The following is a 22,782-nucleotide window of genomic DNA, read 5'->3' as shown; positions in this document are numbered from 1 at the left end:
TCTTGTTTTCTCTTGTAGATCCATTTGCAACCTATAGGTTTAATCCCACGTGGTTGATCTACAAGTTCCCAGAAAGAGTTGAAGTACATAGACTCCATTTCAACGTCCATGGCTTTTATCGACTGTTCCCTGTCAACATCTTCCATTGCTTAAGGTTAATGGATCCTCTAATCCATCATCATGTATGATGTTTTGAGTTTCTGTTAAACCCGTATAACATTTAAGTTGTTGAATAACCCTCTCACTATGTCGAGATATACTTAACTCCTAAGATGGACATGATGCGATAACAACAGTTGTTGATGGACCAGCTTGATCAACAACTCTTGTTGATGTTCTATAGCATCTTTGGTCATTTCTTATAATATTAGTTTACTATGAGGTAGATGATTTTTTATATGATCTTCTTCCAAGAATGTAACATTTTTCGATACAAATACCTTGTCTTCTTGGGGAACATAGAACAATCCTCATTTTGTTTTCTTTAGGGTATTCTACAAAAAGGCATAATTTCGAACGTGTTTCTAGTTTTTTAGAATTTTGTACAAACACATATGCTGGACAACCCCAGATACAGAAATGACTTAAACTAGTTTTGCGTCTTTTCCATAATTCATATGGTGTTTCTGAAACACTTTTTGAAGGAACAACGTTTAGAATAAATATTGCAGTCTGCATTACATACCCCTAAAAGAATTGAGGTAACTGAGCATAACTCATCATTGATTGGACCATATCTAACAAGGTTCGATTTCTCCTTTCTGCAACACTATTTTGTTGTGGTGTTCCATATGTTGTGAGCTGGGATTGAATTCCATGATCTACTAGATAATTCTGGAATTATAAATCCATATACTCATCACCTCAATAAGATCGAAGTGTTTTAATTATTTTATTTAACATATTTCTGTCTCGGTCTTAAATTCTTTGAACTTTTCAAGGGTTTCAAACTTATGACTAATTAAGTAAATGTAGCCATATCTTGAGTAATCATCAATAAAACTGATAAAATACTGATAGCCTCTTCGTGCTTTTATACTCATCGGACCACATAGATCTGAATGTATTAGTTTGAGAGGCTCTTTGGCATGAAGACCTTTGTCAAAAAAAGATCTTTTCGTCATTTTTTCCTCAAGACATGATTCAGATGGAGGTAAAGAACTATCTTTTAACTGACTTAGATGATCGTTTTTTTACTAATCTCTCAATCATGTTGAGATTAATGTGACCAAGTCTGAGGTGCCAAAGATAGGCATTAGGAGAAATTTTTCGTTTTTTATTTTGAGTCTCAGCCTTTTTAAACATCTCTATATTTAGAATGACCTTTGCTTCAGTTAATTTTAATATGTACAAGTTAATTTCAAGTCTTGCAGAACAAATATGAACACTTCTTGAAAAGACAAACACTTCATTATATTCAAAAGATATTTTGTACATATTTTCTAGCAGACAGGAAATGGAGATTAAATTTTTTTTCATCTTAGGTACATAATACACAATCCTAAGTGAGATAAAAGACTTTCCAAAAAGTAGCTTGATATCTCCCCCTACATGAGCTGAAATGACTTCACTCGTTCCCACCTTGAAAGTCATTTCTTAATCAGAAAGTTCTCTCTAAGAACTAGTTTTCTGTAGAAAAGTGCAAACATGATTAGCGGCGCCTGAATCTAATATCCAGGTTAGGTGAGTATTCTCCACTAGACATGATTCAACTACAAGTAAATCCGATTTACCTTTTTTTGCCTTTTTTGCTTTCTTTTCAGCCAAATACTTTGGACAATTAGTCTTCTAGTGCCCATCCTCTCCGCAATGGAAACACTTTCCTTTGGGAGTCTTGTTTTTGTTTTTCTTAGCAGTGGTTTTCTTATTCCATTTATCCTTCTTCTTCATTTATATAAATTTATCTTTTGAAGAAGAAGTGAATAGACTTCTTGTTATCAGTGGGTCTTGTTCCAAATGTCGACCCCTTAAAAAGCTTCTTAGATTTAGAAATAACATTTTCTTATTTTTCCTTAAGTTTCATCATAGACTGACATGTCTATAACTCGTTCAACAACGTGGTAAAATTATAAGTAATTTTGTTCATAAAAACATTGGTTCTGAAAGGCAGATAACTCTTCGAGCGAGATTCCAATATCATACTTACTTGACTTATCTAATCTATTCAGCAACATTAAAAAGGACCATCATATCGAGAACATGTTCTCTAATATTGGAACCATCTTTCAGCAACATTAAAATGGACCATCATATCGAGAACATGTTCTCTAACACAAACCTCAAATCATCCACAACTAATATTGTATTCATATTGGATTTCCAGTTTGAATATCCTTCACCGTTAAACTTATCGGAAGCTACTAGTTGTATAATTGATTTCGAATTGCTGAAAAAATAAACAAATTCTATTAAACTTTGCGCATCTAAATCCAATTTTAGAAAAAGAATAAAGTACCCAATAAATCTTTATTTATTTGCAATGATACTTTAGTGATTTAGAACAGTTGCTATCGTGGGGTAGTCAACAATTCCTTCACTAAAGCAAGACAATTCTGGACCAAATATTATATCAGAATAACTATTTACTCCTATGGTTCTTTTGGTTATCGTTTTCGGTCAAGATCATTACTAATAATTAGTAATTCTTGTAAGTGTGACTCGTCAATTTCAGATCTTATAGAACGGTATGAATATGCCCCCGAAATGGAAGACAATACCCAAGACGAAACTATAAGACCCTATTGATTTACTGAAGCTTGGGTTGTTTGGAATCCTATGTTACAACCTTCCGAGGGGATCACCGTGGTTAACGACTAGCTAGTGCCGCCTGAAAACGACAGCAGGCACAAAATATGAATCTCACGGCTCAAACTAATGGAGGAGACCGTAGAACAATGTTGACACATTTCCATCACCCACTTACTATGAACTACTTCCTCTATTCAACCTAGTTATTGACCCATGCAAACACTTTTCGAATGAAGTAGTCACAGTAAAAGCGACACGAAGCCGAGCATGGATCTCCCACTAAATTGTTCTAAATGTTTGGGGTACCTATTTAGTTAGGTTAAAAAATGACTAACTTTTAAACAACCTAAGTCTATATTATTTTTATCCAAGTATAACATTTATATTTGGATATAATCGTACGAGGTCTAAGTATTTAAACTAGTTTTAAACCTCACACCGCTCACGCAAGCTCATAAAATTAGTTAACAATGCTCAATTTTTCGGTCATAATCTCAAGGTAGAAGGTGTTACATAAACTGTCAACTTAAGTACCCCCAGCCTTAGAAAGATTTATGAACCAATTTGAGTTTGTAACCAAATTTTATAAGGTAACAATCTATTGTAACGGTTAAAACTAGTTTGTTATCCTAAGTGAGCATGTTGTGTATCTATGTTATGGATTTTAAAATGTAATTACATTTTATAACAAACTTACAAAAATTAGACATGCTAAACATCCACAACATTCATCAACAGCATTTATTATAACATTTATATTAAAAGAAACCCTATACATGTATACTTTATATATTATAACAATTTGTAATATACTTTCAATGCATGTAACATGCTTCTTATGGTGGGATTTTAAATCTACATTGCATACTATATGCATATATAAGATTTATTTAATTATAACATACATCATATGCATAAACAATTAAACACATACTGATACGGTTTTTTAGTTTTGGCATTTTTAAGTAAACAAAAGCCTATGTATTACAAAATACAATTGACAACTCCGAACCGCTTCTTGACCGCTTCGAACAGCTCCAAACCGAACCGAAAAATGCTTGAACCAAATGTGAACCAACTGAACCGGGCCAATCAAAACAATTTTGAAAATGAACTGTGTCAAGTTTGAAGAAAACCAGTCAAACCAGTCAATCTTCTTAAATTGGTTCAAGAATCTCGCTTGGATTGAAATTTGGCTCAAACTTGATCTCTTGCTGCTGGTTGAAATCTCGTTTAAGACTTAATCTCTCGCTAGCTCATTGAAATCTTGCTCAAACCATCAGAATCTCGTTCCTAGCTTGAAATCTCGTTCGAACATGAAATCTCGCTAGGACTTCCATCAGAATCTCGCTCAAACATGATTCAAAATCTCGTTTGAACATGAAATCTCACTCGAACTAGAAATCTCGCTCAAACTTGATTCAAAATCTCGCTAGAAATTTAAACAGTGGCTGAAGAACTGGAAATCTGCAGCTCGACCTTCTTTACTTCTTTCTTCAATTACATCCTAATTTTAACTTCTAACGACTCCATATGAATTACAGACTCTTAAACACACATTAAGGACCATCAAACAAGAGCCAATTACAAGAGAAGCAACATAATTGAAAGGATTAAAATGCTAAAACACAGGAAAAACCATATCAGCATACTATTTCATGCAGTTCATGAAAAACACTCACCAAACTCAAATTAACAATAGTTAAGCACTTAAATCATGCTCTGATACCAATTGTAGAAATGAAATATCATGCAATAGAAGACTTCAGAATCAATAAGCACTTAAACTACATTTAATTTGAGTTTTAAGCATGTTGTTCATATGATATTCAAAAGAGAGTTTGAAACACATATTACCTTTGAAGATATCCTTCACAAATTTGACTGAGATCCACCAAGATAAAACTTGAAATACCGAGAGGACTACCACCGAGATCTTTTCTACTATGCTCAAGCTGAAACATGTGGTGGAAATACTAACTTAAGTTGAATTGATGAAGAACGAGTGAGGGGTATGTAGGGTTTTCAGGTTATCACTTCAGAAAGTATAACTCATAATCCTATTTTTAATCTTCATTCATGGAGCTTCTTTATATAGGCAGAATCCATGCAAATGTATAGGGTTGCATGAAGAACAACTCCAGCTTGAAGATCATTAGCAACTAGAAATGGAATTTGTTGACTATCCAACATAAGGTGGTTAGTGGATTTTTCCCAAAGAAATCGAAAAATCCACTAACCTAAAATGATTTCAAAAACAATTTATTTTTTAAATTAGTTTTATGGAATTAATTCAAAGACAATTTATTTAAATAAAACTAATTTTAAATAATTTTAAATAACTTTTAATTAAAAAAATATTAATTTAATAGCTAAATATAATAAAATATCAATATCACCAATAAATCAATTTTATTCAGATCATAATTTAAATATTAATTGATTTTCTATTTTCGTTTATTTTCAATTAAATTTAAACGTTTATAATTATATCATATACAATCAATCAAAAAATCTTTTTGAATTCGAACATTTCAAATTCATAACCCTAATTTCATACATCAATACTCAATTTGTTATTCCAATTTAATGAGCTAGTAAAGGGACCTAATGGACCTATAGATCATGAGCTCCAACAATATGTAATTAATTCATTAAAACTCTTTAATGGAATTAATTACTATTCGTTAACTATCAAGACACACCACCATAGATCGATAGTTGCACTTTTCTCACAGTAGATATATTTATGTCCATATAAACCATAATCGGCAAGTCAATCATTCACAGGTTGTTCGTAATTATAGCTAGGTCAAAATTACTATTTTACCCCTATAAAAACATCTTATTCCTTAAGTTTCCATTGACCCTACAATGATCAATTTGATTCACAATACTAGTTGTGAATCATGTCCTTCTCTACCATGAGAAGGTGGAGCCCGATTTTTCAAGACCTAGAATCAACACTTAAGAGAACAACCTATCTGCTAACTCTAAAATGAATAGGAGTGAATTCCATCTTGCAAGGCTATGTCCCCAACTATCCATCTGGTCTTATCCCCAAAATGGAAGGCTTATTAAGCAATGTAGTTGAACTACTCTCGCTCATGCAGATCAAAGGATAATCTTGAATAAACAAGAATTTATAGCTAGCTCAGGATTAAGATCGAGTTATCCTAGGTTACTTAAGTATGAAATAGTCAGTTTTAAAAGTAAATGATCGTTATAAAGAAAAAGTGACTATTTCATGGTCTAGTCTATATGCAAACTCATTGCATAGGATACCCCCACTCACATGTCTCTACATGAATGATCTGTGGATCACATCATTTGTATTATCTATACAAAATGGGCCGCATCCAATAGTGTTTCTAGGATGATCTACCCAATTTCATCCATATACTTATAGACCATTTAGGCTATATACTATTAACTTGATCTTGTTTATGTTACCACATAAAGTTATTGTATTCATACTATAGCCATGGATATGTTTATTGGATTTTCATAATAGAATGCAAAATCAACAATTTGATTGAATAAGACACTTAATAATATTTTATTGATAAATAGAATTTTTAACACAAAATTTACGAACAGTGAGTTCTAGGACATTCCTAACAGAACAAACACCTAACACCTAGGTAGAGTGTGTGTCTCCTATGCCTATCTGAACGCCTATATGCATGTGTTTAGTGACTTACCTGCCAAGTTGCATGTTGAACGGCTAAGTATAGGGTAGTTCGTTGAAAGGAGGCCAGGTGTTGGTAAGTTGTAAGGAAATTATAAGTGGAATGTAAAGCCTTAATATTTGATTTAAGCTAAAAAATGAGCCAATAATGTTAACCAAAGTAGTTAATCTCATTGGGCAAATGCAAGTGGGAGAAGCCTATAACTTTTGGTGGTAGCACAAGATAGTGAGTGACTAGTTTTAATAAGGCTTTACTCTAACTTACTTTCCGTGCTTTCTATTAAATGTTTTCTGTGATGGTTCCAAACTTGAAGTACAATTTGTGCATATGTTCATAACATGATTTTACTAAGTGATTTCTCAAACACATGCTTTAACATGAGAAAGCTTGTTGTATGGATGCATTGTCCCTTTTCTTTTAAAGGCTAGAGCTTTAAGTAAAAGGAAGCATGCAGTTTTAGCAAACTTTGAGCCAAAAGTTCTAATTATGCCTTTTTAAATTCCAATCATGTTTTAAATTCTGAAGCATGATAAATTTTTAGAAGAATTTTTGAAGCATACTTAAGTTTTATTGATTGAAACATGTGTTGATAAGCATTCCATAAGATGAATTATTTCTCATGACTTACTATTTCTATGATATATTTTCAATGGAATATTTAATGCTTGGAATACCAAGTGTTTAGTCTAAAATCATGTTTTAAAACATTTTTATTGAGTAAACCCAATACTGAAAGGAGATAAAGCTATCCAGGTCCCTAAATACCTAAGGAGATGACGATATCCAAGGTGTGTATACTACGATTAGCCCTTGGGGCATATCACACGTGCATGTAAGATTAGTATCACTTTATATCAGCTAAGGTAATCGACGTTGAGCGATCGAGCAAAAGGGTTCCCCCTCAACTATGGCAAGATGGATGATGTTTTTCAAATGAATTAATGATGTTTGAGAGTTCTAAGATCTTAGAAATACTCACAGAGATGTTATATTCTTTAATGAAATTATAACTATTTCTTAACCTTGAGACACTAAGTTACATGCTTTATTTAACAAACTATGTTTTCATATCGTGTTCATTATGTACGTATGTTTTAAAAAAGAAAGTCATTGACTGGGAATTTTTAGCTCAACCTTTTCAAATGTCTTCAATTTTCCTAGGTAGCGGTTAATTCCTTGGAGCCTAACCAATCTGCTAGTCTACCACCAAACACAAAGATCTAAAAAACTCAGAAGCTTAGGTGGTTCATCATGTTTTTCTTAAATATTAAAACTATCATATACATATTAAAGGCAAAAGGTAGAACCCTAGTTGACACTAATGTAGTACAGACTTATGTAAATTTGTTTTGGTGTTGTGTATTGAAGGAACTCTTATAAAAGAGTACCTCTGAGCGGAAGCAAGATCGTTCCAAATTCATTATAACATAAATACCGCATTCACTAACATACATATAAGTTATGCATGTATTTAACAACAAATTACAACATACTTTTCAAACTTAAATGCAAAGGAACAAGAGACATACCAACTGAAGAACTCTTCTTCTCTCTAGTCCTTTTCTCCTCCACTAGATATAAATCATATTTATATCATTTTCCTCCAATTAATATATCTCATACATTATGTCAACTATATCATATATAATTGACCAATTTAATCATATCATATAAAATCAAACTCCCTCTTATCAATGTGACACTTCAAACTAACCCAAAAGCTTATTCTCAACTTGAATCCATTGAGCTACCAAGGGGACCTTATGGACCTGTGGCTCAAAGCTCCAACAGTACGTGAATAGCTGACTAAACTCTTTAGCCACAAGATCCACCATCCGTTAACTGCTAGGTATTCTACTAAAGACCGACAGCTGCATAGTTCTCACCACAAATATATTTCTGTATCCATAAGATATTAGTAATCAACAGTACGATAACCCTTCACATATCTCGTAAGTACAACCAGGCCAATTTACCATTTTGCCCCTGTAGTTACATCTAACTCCGTAAGTACCACTGATCCCTCTAATGAACAATACAACATAGTCCTACTATGTGTGGACACCTCTCAGACCATGAGAAGGTATGTGGCGCCACATCGTTCAAGCCATGGGATCAGCCCTTAAGGAAGCAATCTATCTACTTACCCCTGCTTCGGGGAAGAAGTAAATTCCATCTTGTTTAGCTAAGTTCCCAGCTCCCAAATCAGATGAATCCCCAAAGTGTTAGGTTTGAGTCGGCGATTTGGCCACTCGCACCAATGCAAATCAAAGGACCGCCCTCAAAGTTTCCAACTCACTCAAGATTAAGGTCATGTTACCTATGGTCATCCTAGTGAAGTGAAGTCTCTGCCATGAACGACGTTATATAACAAGACTATAACACTTCATGGTTCGGTCTTATACAACATCCTTTGTATAGGACGCCCCTGCGCATGTCTCTATATGAATGACTAGGATCAGACCATATTATAGCAAGTCACAACACTTTTAACTATTCTACAAAGTGGGCCACATCCATAGCATTACCAGGATAAGGTTTCACTCCTATATTTATATACTATAGACCATTTTGGTTATCACTTAAGGCATGATCCACCTGTATGTCTCCACGTACATGCTTAAGTTACAATGACAACCAAAGATCTTAGTTTATTGGTTTTTGGTAAAGAAATTAAAACATCTCATATTTCATAGACAAAAGTGACGAAAAATATCATATATTATTACATCACAAGGGTTTGTTCAATATAGTGTTTACAAACTATAGGACCCAATGAGAATTTAAGGCATCATCCCCAACATGTATAAGTTTAGGAATGTTTTTATGTGTTAATGGAATTTTCATGCTTGTATGTCTGGATGAAAATATATGAACAAAATTTATATATATGAATACTAATTGTCTATCAGGTACAACAAGCACAAAGGAAACATGTTTTAGGAGTAGGTTGAGTAGTGGTTGTCATAAGAGGGTTGGCATATGTTGTCTTCACACCTCTTTATAGGTTTGAAGATAGTCTGTGAGGGGGTATGATAAGTTGATATTAGAGCATAAGATTTTGTTGAAATAGGATCATGCATTAGACCAGGAGCATGTAGATGTTGTGATATACCTAATTATTATGAACTATTATAGGGAGGATGCCTCAAAGAAGTGGCGGACTAAGTAAGCAGACGATTGACGAGGATGTGACCCTACTAGAGAACCTATAGTATGTGGGGATTAAGAACCTACTAGAGAACTTGAAGTACTTATGGACCGTGATCCTAATAAAGAACCATTAGCACGAGAAACCACATCTAAGGAAGAGTTTAGCACCCGTCAGGATAGAGTTGATCCTAATATGGAGGATAGAGTTTGTGATAGGATAGCACAAAGATTAGCTGCTAGTGTGGGAATTATACAGATGGATCCAGAGAAGAAATATGGAATAGAAAGGATGAAAGCACTAGGTGCAACGATGTTTGAGGATATGACAGACCTGACAGATGTCGGTTTGTTTGTATTTAATCAAGAAATACTTCTGTGTTATGAGGTGTCCCGACGATCAAAAGATCGAGTAAGCAGTATTTTTGTTCCAGAAGAGAGACGAGACATGGCGAAAAGTCTTAGACTCCAGGAAGAGGGGTGATAAGGCTATGACATGGGAAGAATTCAAGAGGACCTTTAAAGCCATGTATAACCTCAGTTCATTCTATGATGCGAAGAGGAATGAGTTTCTGAAGGGGTTCAAGGTTCAAGGTCAGTGGCAGAATATAAGCAAAAATATATTGACCTATCCCAATATGCTTCTACTATTATTGCTAGAGAGAAAGATAGATACAAGTGGTTTGAGGAAGGAGATTTGAACTTCAGTGACCGCCATAGCTAACTAGATGTATTTTTCCTAATTAGTAGAGACGACAATGAAACTTGAAAAGAGTTTGACAGAAGAAAAGCTAGATAGAGAAGCTATGAAAAGTGGTTTGCAGGATCAGGGAAGCAAAGGAAAATGACAGAGGTTTATTCTAAGAGTGTTAGAGAGGAAGAACTTCAAGCCTTGGTATACTGGGCAGTCGACTTCTAAAGGAAATGGAGTTGGGAGTCAGTCGAGGTAAAGCAGAAGAAGACCCAGTTAGCTAGTTGTTTCAGCTGTAGGATCTAGGTCAGGATGTACAGGTGAATCTATTATTAGTTTAGCCAGAAAGCCCTCATGTTAGAGTTATGGTAAGAATGACTTGGGGTAGTGTTGGCAGACGGGCCATTACAAGAGGGAATGCCCTCAGTTTATTCAGGAGTCATAGGTAGAAAAGAGAGTGACCTCCCAGACAATAGTCAGGAACCAATGGAACCAAGCAAAAAGGTGTAGCTGGACGCCCATGGTAGTAAGGAAGAGTTTATGCTATGACCAATTAAGAGGCCGAGGAAGTGCTAGATGTTGTGACTGGTACGATAATCCTTTGTAAATCGCCTGCATATGTATTGTTAGATCCATGAGCAACTCATTCATTTGTTTCCAACATGTTTGCATCGAATATTGATAGCATGCTAGAGAATATGCTTAATGAAATATTTATTTCTATCTTGTTGGTGACTGGCAGTAAAAGAATTTGATAGAGACTGTGATGTTGTGATTGAGGGGCCGAGCATGTTGATTGATTTAATTCCTTTAGAATTACTAGAGTTTGATGTTATTCTAGGAATGGATTTTCTATTTAAATATCATGCCTCTGTAGATTGTTATAAGTAAGTAGTGTTGTTCAGAAGACCTAGGGAATTTGAGATAGTATTTACAGAAAATAGGAGAATACTTCCTAATAGTTTGATTTTTAGCAGTTTAGGCCAAAAAGTTGTTAAGTAAAGGATGAACATCATACATGGCCTATGTAATTGTTCCACAGGTGAAGGAATTGGGACCATGGGATATTCCAGTAATTCAGGAGTGTATTGATGTATTTTCTGAATAATTGTCAAGATTTCCACCTGATAGGGAAGTGAAATTTACAGTTGATTTGAATCCAAGAACATCATCTATTTCTCAAGTAGCCTATAAAATGGCACCTGTTGAGTAGAAAGAATTAAAGATTCAATTGTAGAAACTAGTTGACAAGGGATATATTAGGCCAAGTATATCATCATGGGGAGCACCAATCTTGTTTGTGAAGAAGAAGGATGGTGCTCTCAGATTATGTATTGATTATATGTAGCTGAACAAAGTAACGATACGAAATAAGTATCCATCACCTTGCATTGATGATTTATTTGATCAACTAAAGGGAGCATCAATGTTCTATAAGATCAACTTGAGGTCAGGTTATCATCAGCTGAAGGTTAGAGAATCAGATGTTCCAAAAATAGCCTTCAAAACCAGGTATAGGCATTACAAGTTCTTAGTTATGTTATTTGGCTTAACCAATACCCAGCAGTGTTCATAAATTTTATGAATAAGATATTCCATCCATATTTAGATCAATTTGTGATTGTTTTCATAAACGATATCCTGGTTTACTAAGATAGCAACAGAAGCATGTAGAATAAGTGAGGATTGTGTTACAGACAATATGTGAGTAGCAGTTATATGCTAAGTTCAACATGTGTGAGTTCTAGCTTGATCCGATAGTATTCTCATGACATCTAGTGTCAGCTGCAGGTTTTAGTGTAGATCCTCATAAGACGGAGGCGATAGTGAAATGGGACCGACCTACTTCAGTAATTGAGGAACAAAGTTTCCTTGGCTTAGCAGGTTTGTTGGAGATTTGTTGAGGGCTTTTCGAAGATTGCTCTTCCAATGACCATTTTAAGCAGGAAGGATGCTAAGTTTGAATGGTGAGAAAGATGTGAGCAGAGCTTCCAGGAGTTGAAGTAGAGATTGGTGACCATACTTATTTTGACTCTTCCAGTGTCAGGTAAAGAGTTTGAGATTTATTGTGATGCCTCCAGAAAGGGTTTAGGGTGTTTGTTGATGCAAGAAGGAAAGGTAGTGGCTTATGCTTATAGATAACTGAAGAAGCATGAATGTAACTACCCCACCCATAATCTAGAACTAACAGTGGTAGTGTTAGCTTTGAAGATTTTGAGACATTACTTGTTCAGAGAACGATGTCACATCTTTACTGATCATAACAGTTTAAAGTATATTTTTGAAAAGAAGGAATTAAATTTGAAGCAGAGAAGGTGGCTAAAGTTAATTAAGGATTATGACTATACTATTGAGTACCATCAAGGAAAAGCTAATGTGGTAGCTGATGTACTGAGCAGGAACTTCAGTCATCCCAGAGCTATCTTTAGTTCAGATAGAAGTGTATTGTTGCAGGAGCTGAAAAATGTGAATATTACTTTGATAGTTGGAAGATAAGAGAGCTTATTAGCTTATTTCCAGGTAAGGCCTAGCCTGATAGATGAAATTATCAAGGGACAACTAGGAGATCCAAGTCATTGAAAACTGGCAGTGGAGGTAAGTAAGAAGCAAAGGATGAATTAAGAATCGAGATCAGATGGAGCTCTACTAAAGGAAGGAATAGTGCATGAGCCCTATACTATGACTTTGGAGATGCTATTTTAAAAGATACATATAGTTTGGCCTATGAGATGCATCCAGGCAGTACTAGGATGTACAGAACTTTAAGGAAGTCTTACTGGTGACCTGGAATGAAATGAGACATAGCAGAGTCTGTGTATAGATGTTTGATTTGTCAACAAATTAAGTCAAAGTGTCAGGGGCTGTCAGGATTACTTAATCCACTTCCAGTACTTGAATGGAAATGGGAACATGTTACAATGGATTTCTTGTCTGGGGTACCCAGGAACCTATCACGCAGTAATTGTACTATGCAAGCAAGGTTCAAGTCCATGTCCCCGTTACCAGTTCCCCGGCAACGACGCCATAAACTTGTCATACAATAATTATACTATGCAAGCAAGGTTCAAGTCCATGTCCCCGTTATCAGTTCCTCGGCAACAACGCTATAAACTTATAACGCAGATTTCGAATCTATTAACTACAAATCCATGCCATAAACTTGTTGTCATAGATTTTATGCGATGATATATGATACTACTTCTAGATATGCGTTATTAATGAATGTTCTTGTAGTATGTTGCGCGTTGTCATAAGTTTTCTTGCGTTGAAACCAAGTATAATTTCACCGCAAGTTTCTCAGTGTGATCTGAGGTCAAACATAGGGATTATTTTAGGTTATTGCGTTATATTTGTGATATATGCGACCAGGGGTTTTTCATTTTATAAAAAGGTTGTTTGTACAAGTATTTAAAAATGTGATAAAGTAAAGGTAAGCGATAAAAATTTCGTAATAAAGTAAATTGCGATAAAATAAACCTAAGCTATGATGATACAAGATATCGAGGTTGAGACTGACTGTGAATATTATACAAAGATCGTGTTATGCGATGGCAAGTCTTATATGTGAAACAGAAAGAGAAAAGATAATTAGTACAAACATCGCAAGTTCCTTAATTATGTTAAAGGCATAAGTACGGTTCCGCTTTTCCCTTCGCGTACACCTCTCGGTGATCGGCCGCATTCCCACATCTCTGTGGTGAAACAGGGACAAACGTAATGAACGCAAGGTTGCTTATATCTCTGGAAGTACTTTTTGCTTTAGTTAACACATTCTTCTAACTTTCTCTCGACAGATTAGAATGGCATCTTCACTTCTGCTCTCACAGGTAAAGATGTCGTCTAGTATGCTTTAGCTAAACATCTTTATTTCTTTAGCACAGATTAAGTTACTTGTTTAATTCATATTAATCACCAAGGGATTAAGAAAACATCATGGAGAAAATGATTTATGGAGGAACGAAAATAGACAGAGAAGTGTAAATGGAAATGATCAAGACATTCAATAATACTATTTAGCGTCTGATACATGGTTGTGAATGAAGAGATTAAGAAGATGGAATACAATTGATGAATGAGAGTTAGAAACAAATACAAATAAGCACCAATATCTTGGCATAGATCTGGAATGGAGAATCGCTTGCCGGCGTTGATGGAGTGAATGGAAGAATGAGCTTCCCTCTCAGGATTACTCAACCAGTAGAAGGGATCTAAATACAGAGCTTTTCGTCGGGGATTTAACAGAATTGTACTGAGACTCACCTCTCGACCTTGTCTCTTCTCTTCCCGAATTTCTTCCGATCAACACTCAGATCAACTCTCTCTCAATAGCCTCGTATCAATTATACCCCCGTATTAAGTATATCTTTCAGTGAATTATTTAAGGGTATTTATAGGCTGAAGGCTTTGACTCTCTGACTTATGGTCCCCACTTTATTGTTATGGAAAGTTCGAAAATGGTGGAATAAATATTCCTTCTGTTATGCAATCAGTTCGTCGAATATGCACAACGGTTAGATGTACACGTGTCACAATCCTCCGTGTTTGCGCTGCTCATTTGCATCTTCGACCGTGTGCCCGCATGCGGTGTTATTTTTATTACCGCATGCGGTTGAAGTTCAGTTTTGGATCGACTGTCGCATTGTGCCGTCATTGCATTGATCGTCTATTCATTCCTAAATGATGGGCGCAATGTGATGTAGATGCGTTAATCTTTCTCTCTTGAGCCATGAGCGCATACAGTGACTTGGTTTCCTGCAAAACAGACTTGAAATATCCTTTCCTAACATTTTAATGGTCTTAGTGGGTGTATTTGCGATGATTTATAATTATTGTATTTCTTAGCTAATTTTCATACAATTGACGCAACTTTACTCTCTTTTGGCCGTAATATCTGAATAAGGCAGCATAAATAACTTGTATTTCTACAAGTTATCAAACCTCTAAGTGAATACGATGGCATCTAGGTAATTGTTGATAGGCTCACGAAGACAACTAAGTTCTTACCAGTCCAAGTCACTTTTACATTGGACAAATTGGCCAAGCTGTATGTTGATAGAATATTGAGCTAGTATGGAATGCTAGTATCGATTATATCGAATCGAGACCCACGACTTATTTTGAATTTTGGACCAATTTACAGAAGGCTCTTGGTACAAAGTTTCGTTTGAATACAACATTTCATCTGCAAACGAATGGACAGTCAAAGTGAATTATTCAAACTCTAGAAGATATGTTAAGAGCTCGTGTGTTATAGTTTAAAGGCAGTTGGGATACACATTTGTCGTTAGTGGAGTTCCCTTATAGTAACAGTCATCATTTCAACATTTGAATGGCTCCAGATAAGACACTGTATGGGAGGCCGTAAAGGACTCCAGTCTGTTGGGATGAGGTTAGTGAAAGGAAGTTAGTAGGTCCAAAGTTAGTGCAAACAACCTCAGAAAATGGGAAGTTGGATTAGAGAGAATCTGAAGATAGCTCTGAAAGAACTCTTAACAAAGAGACCCGTAAGCAGAAGCGAGATCATTCCAAACCCCATTGTGACAAAACATACACATTTACAATCAAACAATAATAGTTATGCAAAAACTCTAAATTACAGCATGTTTCAAAAGGAAAAGTATTAAGGTTCAAGAGAACTTACGCTCGAAGAACTATTCTTCTCATTCCCTTGAACTTACTGCATGATCGTTCACCAACACAAACGAATCTTGTAATGACCAGATCCTTACATAATAGGGTCAGACCGTTACGACATGAATACTTAGATTTTCTATCATGGGATGCGTTTTGGTAAAAATTTCAAAAGAACGCATCTAAAATTTTATGAATTGATTATCAAAACTATACAACGTTTATTTTACAAAATACCAGGATCCTCAAACATTAGCATAGTAGAACAAAATGCCTATATGACAAAAATAGTGAGTTTGATGGTTGGCCACTTGAGCGACGTCCTGTCATGCCACCTACGTTGTGTCCTTACCTACAAAGTCTGTAAAATAGGATGAGTATATAATATACCCAGTAAGTAGTTCTCACTTAAGGTAGTGACCAAATGCACAGTCACATGCAACATGTCATGAAAATATATGATTGGGACCTAAAACATAAACTTATAATAGCATGAGGTGGTCGGTTATGCTTCCAACGTAAGTTCCTCCGCTCTGGTAGGAAAATGAGGACTTAAGCAAAAACTAGCCCATCTGATTATTAACGGGTCATGCAGTCAGTAGGGTCAGAGTCGCATCCAACATCAACCATCAGCATAGACGTAAGATTTGACTACGAGGGTGCAACCATACATACCCTGCTAGTCCCTAGCATAAACATGACATAAAATTGGGTCTAGAGGGGTGCAACCATACATGTCCTGCTAGCCCAGGAAGCATAACCTTTATCTAATTAAAATTTAATCTTATTTCATCATTGTGAACAAACATAATGCATGGGGTCCCTTGTCGAGAAACGTGTTTTAAACATGTAATGCAACATAACAAAGGTACACTACCATAAAACACTTAAAGAGATGGTGAGATAAACTACTTACCTTGACTGCAATTCTAATTATTCCTTTTGGTTTGTCTTGAAATGCTCTTGATTCTTTTTTTTTTATTATTAACAAAGTGCGCCACTTCCCTATTTATAGGGAAGTTTTAATTGACCTCTCATATATATATATATATATATACACAGACACACATATTTGTCTCCATTTTTTATGTTTATCTTCTTTTATATTTATCTTATTTTATATTTATTTATTTATGTTTATCTTCTTTTATATTTATCTATTTTTTTATGTTTATCTTCTTTTATATTCATCTTCTTCTCTCTCTCTTTTTAATGTTTATCTTTTTCTTTCTGTCTTTCTTTCTTTTCTTTTCTTTTCTTTTCTTTTCTTTTCTTTTCTTTCTTTTCTTTTTTCTTTTTTTCTTTTTATGTTTATCTTCTTTTATATTTATCTTCTTATCTTTTTTTTGTTTATATATATATATATATATATATATAATATATATATATATATATTATATGTTTATCTTCTTTTATATTTATCTTCTTTTTCTTTTATTGTTTATCTACTTTTATATTTATCTCTTTCTTTTTTTTCTTTTTCTTTTTTTAATGTTTATCTTCTTTTATATTTATCTCTTTTTTAAAAAAATGTATCATTATTATCTTAAACCTTCTACATATTATTTATTTATTTATTTATTATTATTATTATTTTCCATTTTCTTCAAAATGTTCTTATATTGTCATTATTTTATTTTCTAGATTTTTTTTTACTTGGATATTTGCATAATTTTCAAATAAATATTATGTTTATTATTTATCTAATGACCAACAAGATTTATAGGCCAAATTTTAAACTTAGTGGCTTAAACTTAGAACTTGTTTACTCATATCTAGATTTAATTTTGAACCTTAATTAACATTCGTTATCTAATTTCCTATAATCTTTGTATACAACTTGAGTTGTTACATTCTTCCCCCTTAATAAATTTCGTCCTCAAAAGTTTCTTGGTTCTTAAATAGATAAGGTAGTTGGTCATCATTTCTTATTCTCGTTCCCATAAAGCTTCTTCCACTTGCTGATTTCTCCAGAGAACCTTCACTAAACGTATTTCTTGATTACCAAGTGACTTCTTCTCTCTTATAAGGGTGCGGATTGGAGTCTCTTCATATTCCAAGTAATCACTTATTTGTAGGGGTTCATAGTTTACTACATGTGATAGGTCTGACACGTATTTCCGAAGCATCGATACGTGAAAAACATTATGTATTGTAGAAAGGGTTGGTGGTAATGCTAATTGATAAGCTACTTGGCCAACACACTCCAATATTTCAAAAGGCCCAATAAAGCGAGGGCTAAGTTTGCCTTTTCGTCCGAAACGCATAATGCCTTTTATTGGTACTACCTTTAGAAATACGTGATCTCCTACTTTGAATTCCAGCTCTTTCCGACAGTTATCAGCATAACACTTTTGTCTACTTTGAGCTGTTCACATTCTTTCCTGAATTAACTTAATTGTCTCCATTGTTTGTTGTACTAATTCAGGTCCCAGTAGTGTTCGCTCCCCTACTTCATCCAGTGTACTAATAACGGGAAGAAATGCACGTTATCATAGTGCTAAGTTCTAAAACCATGTTGAATTGTGTTGATGAAATATGTTAATTTGCATCCATTAAGCATCAGTTTCTTAATATTGTGGTCGCATGCATCCAACGCATTAGAACAGTTGATCTTTATATTTTTGTGCAGAATATGCGTTAACGCAATGCAAAGATTGCGATAATAGGATTTCATTAGTCAAGTGCAACTTCACCACAAGGCTTTGCATTGATCGTGCTCACAAACATTCGCCCGAGAAGGATTGCCGCAACTTGGTCAGTGCAACATGGTGGGCACATCCGGCTGAAAGGATAATTAAGAGCGATGAGACAGAAAGCTGAGGACAGTCAAATCCAAATTAAGTTGACAGCCGATAACGGTCACAAAGTACATTCAGCTTTATCGGTGATAATTATTCGGCGCATCAGTCAAGAATTAAAGCTGTCCCATCTGTACAACCAGGAGAGAGAAGCCGTCTTTCACCATGGATGCTCTATAAATACCAAAGGCATTCTTCAGAGAAGGTTTTCACCAATTTTACAATCTTTTGTTCCACAAGTTCGCATGTCTTTAGTTTTCTTTCATTTTAAAACGGACACGAGGGAAGAAGTTGTACCAAAAAATCATTTCGATAAGCTTGGGAGGGTGCCGGAAGCTTCAAAGACAGAGAAAGGGTCGATGCCTGCGAGAGCGGGATCATCTTTAGATCAGAATAGAGATTTCAATGTAAAAAAGCCTCAGACAACAAAGAATTGCTATCAGGCTCTCTACTTTAACTTCCATTGACATTTTGTACTCAACTCACTTATAAGAATGGTTTTCTTTCTCTATATCTGTTCACTCTCTGTTATTCACGCATGAGCAGCTAAATTAGTTGAATGGGTTGAGAAACATTTAGCTAGCACAACTAGGGAATCTTCATTCTTTGCGATTATCTTGTTTATGTATGCTTCATTCGTCCATTAGAGATACTCGGGAGGGTCGTCTAAGGACAGGATCTAGACTTGGGAAGGTCAAGTTAGAATCTAGACTCGAAAGAGCCATATTAGAATGCATAAATAGGAGATAAACGCTTAGGAATGAGCATTATTTGTTACAACACATCGCATGCATCCTAGAGATAGGATATGATTGTATGTGGTCACCTTGCTTTCATGCATTTTGCATCATCGCATAGGACAAGAGTAGAGACTTAGGGATGAGCTCTATGGACATTTTGCATTCAACACATGCGCCCTAGATTTAGGAGCATCGCATTTACATTGGAAAATGACTTGTTGTGCATGGTTGTAACATGATTGCATAGTCTGACGCATTCCAAGTAACGCTAGCTAAAGATCTTCTCAACCCATTCACTGCATACTCATTGCATCTGTCAACACAATTATCTTTTCTCAACTCCGCCGCATTTGTTTATTTATTTTGTGTCAACACAATCAACAACAAACCCACAATTTATTTATTTTGTTACCGCAGGGATTTCATAAAAATTATCAACACAAACTATTTTCACAAGTCCTTGTGTTCGATCCTGGACTTACCAATAAACTCAAAGGAATTTATACTTGAATTCCGCTGGGGAAACTTGAGTGCACGATGCAATTCCATCAACACATAGCATCCATATTTCCACTTCATAATAACAAGCATCATGTACCAGAGATCTGCACTTCTTTCCATATAAGGCTTCAAACGGAGCCATACCAATTGTCGTCTGATGATGATTATTAAAGGAAAACCCTATAAGGTGAAATTTTGAATCCCACGCTCCAGTAAAATCCAAAGCACATGCCCTCAACATGTCTTCTAAGATCTGATTAACTCGTTCTGTTTGGCCATTAGTTTGTGGATGGAAGGTTGTATTGAAATTTAGTTGGTTGCCCATTGCTTTCTACAAACTCTTCCAGAACTTGGAAACAATGAGGGTCTCGGTCCGAAACAATTGATACTGGGACTCCCTATAATCGGATGATCTCTTTTAAGTACATTTGAGCTAGTGCTTTCATAGTGTGAGTAGCCTTGTAGGGTAGGAAATGGGCCGACTTGGTGAGTCGATCCACAATCACCTAAATCATGTTGTGGCCTTTAACAGTTATCGGGAGTCCTAAGATGAAGTCCATGGAAATATACTACCATTAAAATTCTGGAACATTTAGAGGCTGGAGGAGTCCTTGTGGCCATTACCTTAGAGCTTTCACTTGTTGACAAACCAAACATTTACTTACATAGTCGGTGTTGTCCCTTTTCATGTTACGCCACCAGTAATGTGCTTTCAAGTCTTGATACATCTTAATACTATCATGATGTATCGAAAAGGATGACACATGGGCTTCCTTTAGTAGTTCTTTTTTGATTTCCTCATCATCTGGTACACATAGACGTCCACGGTAGAGTAATGCAGAGTCTGGGGCTGTAGAGAATTCACTGGTTTCTCCATTCTCTAACTACAGTTGTTTGTTTAGGCGTTTATCCGCTTGTTGTGCATCAACTATCCTTTTCCTTAAAGCTGGACTTGCAATTAGTTATGCTATTCGAGTTGTGATGGTTTCTGGTATTAGTAAGATCTCATCTCTTTCAAGGTCATCCATTATGTGTTTAGAGATGGTACTTAGAGCTACTGTGTGAGCTGACTTTCGGCTAAGAGCATCAGCCACAATGTTAGATTTTCCTAGATGATAGAGGATCTCACAGTCGTAGTCTTTGACCAATTCTAGCCATCTTCATTGCCTCATATTTAACTTCTTCTAGGTAAAGAAGTACTTAAGGATTTTATGATCTGTATAGATTTAGATCTTTTTCCCATATAAGTACGTCTCCATATCTTTAAGGAAAAGACTATGGCGGCTAACTCCAAGTCATGAACAGGATAGTTTTGTTCATAAGGTTTTAGTTGTCTTGAAGCATATGTTATTACCTTTCCATGTTGCATCAAGAACACAACCAAGCCTCTTATTCGATGTGTCACTGTACACAGTTAAACCATCTGATTTGTCAGGTATAGTAGAGAATAGGTGTCGTGGTCAATCTTTCTTTTAATTCCTAGAAGTTTTGTTCACATGCTTGGTTCCAAACAAATGAATTTTCCTTCTTGGTGAGGTTAGTTAAGGGTAATGCTATACTTGAGAAATTCTTTAGAAATCGTCTATAGTATCCTACTAATCCAAGAAAGCTTCGCACCTCACTGACCGTTGTTGGGCGAGGCCACTTGCTAACTGTTTCAATCTTAGCAGGATCCACTGATATTCCTTCTTGTTTTACAATATGCCCTAGGTAGGAAACTTGTCGCACCCAAAACTCACACTTGGAGAATTTTGGCATAAAATTTCTTTATTCTCAATGTAGAAAGGACATCCCTAAGATGTTTTTCATGTTCTGCCTCAGACTTGGAATATACCAGGATATCATCTATGAACACGATTACGAAGTTATCAAGATAGTCCTTAAAAATTATATTCATCAAGTCCATGAAGACTGTTGGGGCATTAGTTAGTCCAAAGAGCATCACAAAAAATTCATGATGTCCATATCTTGTTCGGAAAGCAGTTTTGGGAATATTAGATTCTTGATTCGTAGTTGATGATATCCAGATCGTAAGTCTATTTTGGAGAATACTAAGGCTCCTTGTAATTGGTCAAATAAGTCATCAATGTGTGGGAGTGGGTATTTATTCTTTATTATTAACTTATTTATCTCCCGATAATCTATACATAAATGCATTGATCCATCCTTTTTCTTAACAAATAAGACAGGTGCTCCCCATGGAGATACGTTGGGGTATATAAATCCCTTATTTAACAATTCTTGTAATTGTATTTTGAGTTCTTTTAACTCTGCAGGCGCCAGTATATATGGTGCTTTAGATATTGGTTCAGCTCTGGGAGTTAAGTCTATACAGAATTCTATTTCTCGACTAGGTGGTACACCTGGAAGCTCTTTTAGGAATACATCTTCAAACTCTCTTATTATAGGAATAGCTTTAATTTCATCCTTTTGCTTTCGTAAATCCACCACGCTTGCTAGATATGCCCAAGCCCCATGGTTGAGCAAATTCTTAGTTTTTAAGGCTGAAATTATTCTTGGGGCTGATTGTATATTAGAATTCTTAAATTTAAATTTGGTTCCTGTTGGAAAGATGAATATGACCTCTTTATTATGGCAATCTATGCTTGCATAGTTTGCTGTTAACCAGTCCATACCTAGTATTATGTCAAAATCACTTATGTCTAGGATGATAAGAGTCACCCCTAGTTTATGTCCTGATGCTGACAACTCGCAATTTTCCACCGCTGAGCTGGCCAGCATAGATACTCTAGCAGAAGTAGCTACGGATAGAATGTAGCCTAACGGCTTTGATGTTAGTTGAGCATGTTTTGCAAATGTTATAGAGA

General features: G+C 35.3%; 1 long non-coding RNA gene across 1 annotated transcript; it reads right to left on the bottom strand.

Moving 5' to 3' along the window:
- Positions 1–14,259: 14,259 nt before the first annotated feature.
- LOC150036201 (uncharacterized) lies at positions 14,260–16,910 on the bottom strand. The gene is made up of 2 exons (XR_016529810.1): positions 16,829–16,910; positions 14,260–16,273 (listed from the first exon to the last, which is right to left on the bottom strand). It is a non-coding gene; the product is annotated as an uncharacterized LOC150036201 (long non-coding RNA).
- Positions 16,911–22,782: the final 5,872 nt, after the last annotated feature.

Source organism: Benincasa hispida, chromosome 5, assembly GCF_027475165.1.
Source record: "Benincasa hispida cultivar pf3 chromosome 5, pf3_genome.v1.1, whole genome shotgun sequence".
In the NCBI taxonomy this organism is placed as follows: Eukaryota; Viridiplantae; Streptophyta; class Magnoliopsida; order Cucurbitales; family Cucurbitaceae; genus Benincasa; species Benincasa hispida.
This window is presented reverse-complemented; position numbering and strand designations above follow the sequence as displayed.